At 35.5% G+C, this 6,827-nt stretch overlaps 1 pseudogene; it reads right to left on the bottom strand.

Annotated features, from left to right (window-relative positions):
- Window positions 1–3,838: 3,838 nt before the first annotated feature.
- On the bottom strand, window positions 3,839–5,889 carry LOC129253056 (40S ribosomal protein S6-like; annotated as a pseudogene).
- Between the last annotated feature and the right edge of the window lie 938 nt (window positions 5,890–6,827).

Genomic DNA, 6,827 nt, shown 5'->3' with positions numbered 1-6,827 from the left:
AGGGTGTGCTTGCCAATTATATATATATATATATATAACTGTTGTATTGAAGTAACCAAAAAAAAAAAATAATAATAAAAATATGGGTACGATTCCTAGTGGCACCCACTGTATGTAAATTTGAGTGCGATTTGTAATGACTCCTACTACATGTAAATATGAGTATTTGTATTATAGGCAAGCAAGTGCAGACATTTGCCGCTATTGTTCTTTTTTTGTTGACTCATGTAACGTATTATATTAATAAATCTTTACTTAATTGAATGATTAAATCGGAAAATGTCGTAAAAGTTTAGAGAGAGTTTAGAATGAGAGGGACTTTTGTCTTTTCAAAATGAAACGACTGAAGATTTTTATGAAGATGGCTCGCGCGATGACAAATATTTCGAAAGTTATTTCTGGTATTTTTGCGTCACTCTCATCAGTTTGCCATGCAGGAAAACTTGAGAGAAATAAATCAGCTAATTTAGTAATAGTAATATTTTTATTTCACAATTGCGAGTAACTAGCCTACTCAATCCTATAAGAATTGGGTGGTGAAAATTTGTTTACTAATACAATACAAGCAAATCTCTCTGTTTCGGATATAAACTAAGGGGGCGTCCATAAATTACGTGAGATGTTTAAGGGGGGGAGGGGGTCGAGTCAAATCTCATCTAATCTTACGTTGGAGAGAGGGGGGCTCTCGGCAAATATCACGCAATTTTTTTTCTGATTGAAACAAAAAAAATAATACTATTTTGGTCCATTATCCAGATTGAACATGCTTAAGATTTAATCTTAAGCGTAATCGTAGTATAATTAAGATCATTCACTAATTCGTTCGAAAGAAAATAATTTCATTCATACTTCGACGTTTCATGCTCTTACTAATTTAAAATGAGTTATCCAGATTTTTATAACGCATGCGTCAAAAGATACGTCTATAAGGCGAAGAAGTCCTGCCACGACGATGTGATCAAATTATGAAATACCTCGAAGCAAAAATTCCCGAAGAAAGAAGAGTTAATACATCACATTAAACATGAGATTGAACGGCTTCTCAGGGAATCCACTGAGAGAAAAGTTCGGTCTACTTTAGCATTCCTTCAAAAGGTAGGTTAAATATATATGTTTTTAAGAAAATACCTTTTTTATTTAAAGTTTTTTGTTACATTTAATAGCATAAAAAAAAAACTGAAACAGTGAAATTCTTGATAAAATATGCTAAAATAATAACTACAAAATATTAGCGCGGTCATTTCCTTCACTGTTTTCACATAATTCAAAATCAGCTTCTTGTGATCAGCGATGATGTGGATGAAGCTATGTCGAGCACTACACCATCTAACGTACGTCCCACTCCAGCACAAGATACTATGAAGAAACAGATTGCTAAGCTGCATATGGAGCTTGACCTAAGTGCTGCAGCGCACGCCGGAGTGATCTGCATATGATTCTTCACGACCGTTTTCTGCCACCTCAATACCCTATCACTCAGGTTGATGGACGTTTGACAATTTCGGACTTTAAAGAACATGACGAGCTAAGCAAGCGCGTATGTTCCGCAAAGTGCGACCCTCACGGATTGTCACAAGACGAGCTAATGAGTTACTGTGCGCAAGCGTCAACGGCTTAGAGTGGCTAGATCAGAACGAAGTTGAAGGAGCAGATGATTTTACTGAAAATTATATGGACATGTTGGTCCCAATAGTCTCTCTTGAAACCGCGCATGATTCTCCATGGACTGAATTAGAGTAGATATTTTTTTTTTTAATCGCAGTAGTTACGATTTAAGTCTTCTATTGTTAAATTTTTATTACACTTATAACTCTCAGCAATATTGATTACTAGTCTTAAATAGTCGTAAATAAAAGCACGGAGCAATTTTTTTTTTTCTTTTTACAATAACAATCCAACGCGTTTACATAAGAAACCCACATTTTGAAAAATGTCACGTGAGATTGGGGGATGGGGGAGGGGTTGAATAAAATCTCACGACATCTCACCAGGGGGGGAGGGAGGTTTAGAAAATATAAAAAACACCTCACGTAATTTATGGACGCCCCCTAATATGAGAGAAACTTTACTGGTCTATTTTACATGCGAGAGTTGCATTTTTCATGAGATAGAAACGCAAAATTTATAATGTTTTTTTTCAATTTTAGCAGCTTAAAAACGTGCGCGGCCCCCAGCATTGGAAATAATTGCAAGCTTTTGACACTCTTATGGTTGTTTATTTCCAAGAAAAATGATTAAAAGCTGAATTTTTTCAGATCGGTGATAAGTCGGAAATAACGGCGAAGAACAGAATGCGTGAAGGCCAAAGGTCTTCAAAGAGTGGTGCACTGAGCTTGCCGCGGGACGGGCGCAAATCGAAAGGCAAATATGAATAAATGTACCTCTGGAAGTTTTTTAAATTTTTTCATTTTTAAAAATGGATTTGAATTGGGAAATTGTTTCGGTATTGATACTCTAAAGAAAACAGACTTTTTTTTTTTTTTTTTTTGTTTTAAATAAATGAAATGAAATGAAGACGTTTACGAGTGGCAATAACGCTTTAGAAGATCTCGTAAGTTCAACGAGAATGTTGAATGTAGTGGTAGGCCGTCGATATCAAAAACTGATGAAAACATCAATACAGTGAAAGAAAAGTTGATCGATAACCGCAGATTAACTAACTATCAGAGATCTAGTAGAAAACTTGGACTTTTCTTATCCTTTCAGGATATTGCAGTTAATGATTTCAGGCTGCATAGTTGGTCTCAAAGGACATAAATTTTATGCAAAAACAGGCCGTGTTGACATACCCAAAGGCATGATTTTCAGGGCTGAATTCGATACAACATTCATAAAACGCATCATTACTGGAGACAAGACGTGAGTTTATGAGTACGACACGGGAACTGTCGTTCCGAATGAAGGAAGACAAAAAAAACAATGTCGTTTTCAGTTCAAAAACAAAAGCGATGCTCACAGTTTTTATGGATTACAACACTACTGTACACCACGAATTTTTGCCAGAAAGTCCGACTATTATTTCGGCGTAATGAGACATTTACGTAAAACCATTCGCTAAAACCGAAAGGATTTAAAGAAAAGATTTTCCACCATGATAACGAGCTGTTGCAAAACGCCATCATTATTCGTGAATTTTTGACCAAGAACGATGACTCCATGCAAAAACCACTACGGGGAACGAGTTTTAACAGCCAAAAGGAAGTAATGGTAAGCTCGAAGACATCTCTGGTTCCTATACCAAAAATAGAGTTCCAGAAATGCTTCGAGAGCTGGAAACGCTGCCATAAGTGCGTTGCAGTTGATGGGGAGTACTTTGAAGGCGATAATATCACTTTTGAGGAATAAACTTGTGAATTGAATTTTCTGAATATATTTCGACAACTTTCCGATCAAGTGAAACGAATCATTATATGAAAAAATAAATCATTACAGGTGAATGAAGTTTTTGTGTGAGAAGAGCCACAGTGAAATTTTTCCAGGACTATATTTGTAGAACCATTTAATCCTCTAACTCTCTGTTTTACAGGCATTTTTAGGTAGGTACTTATATTATTAAATAGAGGATCAAAAATACCTACAATGAGCGAAAATAAAGGGTATAAAGTTGTACGTAAAAATTGTTGCTGAAATATTAGTATATTTGCCCGAGCATTGTATTATATTTAGCGTGGATTCATACTCTGGCCATTTTTTTAATTACTGATTTAAACAATTTTTTTTGCAATTGGACCACCAAAAAAGGTTTTGATCCCCATAAGTCGAATCATTTGGGGGTTTTGATATAATTACCCGACTTTATATTTATCTCAATCTTTAATTCAGGACAGTTTTAATTTATTTACTTTTTGTCACTTGAAAATGAGCTCTTTGATTTTCCCAAAGAAGCAAACCGGGTCCTTTTCGCTTCATCACGTATAGCCTTGGATTCCTTCTTACGCTATGCTAATAATTTAACATAATTAGCAGCGGATTCTTTGGAAAAAACAGTCTGGAGTTTTTTTCAAAGCAGTGCGTCTCGCTTTCTTTGCAGTACAACTGAAGTAGCCAGCCGCTGAATTCTCGGTGCTTTAGATATGACATTTTTATTACCTTTGCGATCATCATTCTTTGTCAAGTTGTAAATTTTGCTCGCTCTTTTAGCACCAAGCCTTCCCGGAAAAGTTGTGGTTGTGAGTACGGGTAGTTCTAGCTTAGTTTTCTTTACAATGACGAGAGCTTAAGCCGACAATGCAACCGCGTACAGATTTTCTTTTTTTCTCACCAGTGCGGCTAGGTCTGTGACAAGAGTGACCCTTTTCCAGCAATAAACGTGTACATGATCATGGGACAATACGTCTCGTTTGATTGGGAAGCCTTGTTTATCATTTCTATCAGCAATGGACAGCTGTAAACTTTTCCATTCATCTCCGAGCACATCAGCTTCCCATTTTTTTCTCTTACTAAAGAATACACAAAGATTATGCTCATGCACAATTTCGAACAACTTTTCGCATTCAACGGCCGGGAAAGACACGTTGTCGCTTAGTATTTCCACAAGTTTTTATTGACGGGACACGCACTTGCTGAACAATTTTAGTTGTGTTTACAAGAGTTGAATTAAACACTTGCCAGAATCCTTAAATATTGAACGTATATTTTTTTATTGAAAATATTCTCTCTAATAGGTATTCGTGTAAACCTGGTTATATGAACTCAACTTTTCCAACTTTTGCAATATTTCGCTAGACAGTTGCGGGCGATGTGCACTCGTACTCGTACATTCCTTTTGTAGCGTAAATCACTATATCAATGTAAAAGAGACAATAGGAAGTTTAACAGGCATACTCACATACATACCTATGCTTGTAGGCATTTCTGTGTAAGTATATACGCATTTCAAAGTTTCCTATTCATAACAATCACTTGAACATTTGCGGGAATACACTCGAATGCATACGAAAGTAACCGGTAGGAAATAAATTTAGGTTGAAATGCACTTATTTAAATTCTTTTTTCTTTATCTTTTACGATGCGCGCTCTTATATTTTAGAGAAGCAGCAGTCCCAAGAAATGCACAACTTTTTAGATTAAAAACTAACAAGGAACTACGTTCAAAGTAACCCAAATATGGCAATAGTTTGTGTTTTCTTTCAATCGGCGTTATTTGTATTCCCAGAACACTTCGACAGCAATTTTGCTTCACATTTTGTTGATTGTAGAGTAATGACCATAGGTTGATATACTATGCACGTGTGTGAGTTGCGCACTCATAGGTGTAGCAAAATGGACAGAATAAAGGCAATACTTGATTTAGCCAATGATTGAACTATTTAAGAATACTCTTGGCATGGAGTTGATAGGCATACTTGGAAAATATATTTGTAAAGAGAAAAAGAGAAAGACTTTTTTTCTTGAAAATTGTTGCAAACGAGAGCGAATTTGATCAAGTAAACTAAATTTTAAAATAAAATAAAAAGTAAACTGAAAATGTTTCGAACTTTTTTTTTCATTATTTTATGACTAATTCAATGTTGAAAATTTTAGCACAGATTCCTTAAGTCAATTATTTTAAATTGTTTGATGCCTTTCTGAGGGTTTTCGACTCGAATCTTTGATGTATCTCGATGTTGGAGTTAGCTGCAGTGCCCCAAAGTTGAAAGCCGTCCATATCAGTTTCAAGATAGTAAAGTGAAAGCTTACCTTCGAGAGAAACATGAGAATTTCGATGTAGTAATAGGCCGCCGTAGCCGAATGGGTTGGTGCGTGACTACCAATTGCAGTTTTAGATTGTCGATCAACCATTTGTCGTTCTCTTATTCAGGGTGATTAATGCCCTTTTCATTTATGATTGTATTTATTTCATTCAAGCGTAAAGCAAAACGTTTCAAAACCTTACCTTCCATCGCCCATTATGGTGAAGAAGGAGGTCGGAATACAATCACCGAGTACAAGTGGCTGAGAGATAGAATCGGTGCCTAATCTTCGTCAATTGATTCAGCACGATTTTTAAAGGTTTACTTTCTTTTTTAATACAAAAAAATAATATAAGTGTATGGAACTAAAGAGCTGCAGCTACACATCCAAAGAGTCGCATGTGACTCGCAAACGGCAGGTTGCCCAGCGCTGACATACACCTAGAGGTAGTAAAACCTTCAACATTTTTTGCATCATCTGGTAAATTTTTTGTATGGCCATATTAAATTTGCATTATTTTGCCTAAGTCATTTTGTTGATAATTTTGTAGAATCCTTTAATCCATTAACTTCTTTATGAAAGGGTCGTTGAGACACTTTTTTTGGAACGTCTAAATAACTTAGAATTTAGGAGGTCGCTAGTGGGATGCGATGTGCTTTTATTTAATATTAATAAATATGTATTATTAGTTCTTTCTTGGCTTAGTTAAATATTATCCACCAGTATCAATTACAGTGGGTTAAAATGTTCGCCGAAAAATTTTATGATACTAGCATTGCCGTTTCAGGCAAAATTTTTATACATTATAAAACACGTAAAAGCCTCCAGAAAAAAACGCCCCTATACAACAACTATTCGAATAATAGCTTTTATTTTGCGAATGTACGTAGTTGCTACCTTATTTTTGTGTAAATCCAATGAAAAATATACCCTTGCCTATAGTTGCTTTTTGTAATCCTCTTACGGAACAATGCCCCTGCGACCCTATTGTGAAAATAAGTAGCCCAAGTATAAATAGTATCCTCTGCTAAGCAAATTGAGCTTAAATATGTAGACAATACCCTACAGAAAGTTCCTTTGTTATTTTTGCTTATTATTTCATTTGCCCAGAATTATGTAAATACGCAGCTTGTAAACTGCAACCGAGCTCATTA

The sequence above is a fragment of the Anastrepha obliqua genome, chromosome 1 (genome assembly GCF_027943255.1).
Source record: "Anastrepha obliqua isolate idAnaObli1 chromosome 1, idAnaObli1_1.0, whole genome shotgun sequence".
NCBI classification, from domain to species: Eukaryota; Metazoa; Arthropoda; class Insecta; order Diptera; family Tephritidae; genus Anastrepha; species Anastrepha obliqua.
The sequence above is the reverse complement of the archived record's forward strand: the minus strand, read 5'-3'. Positions and strand labels throughout refer to the sequence as shown.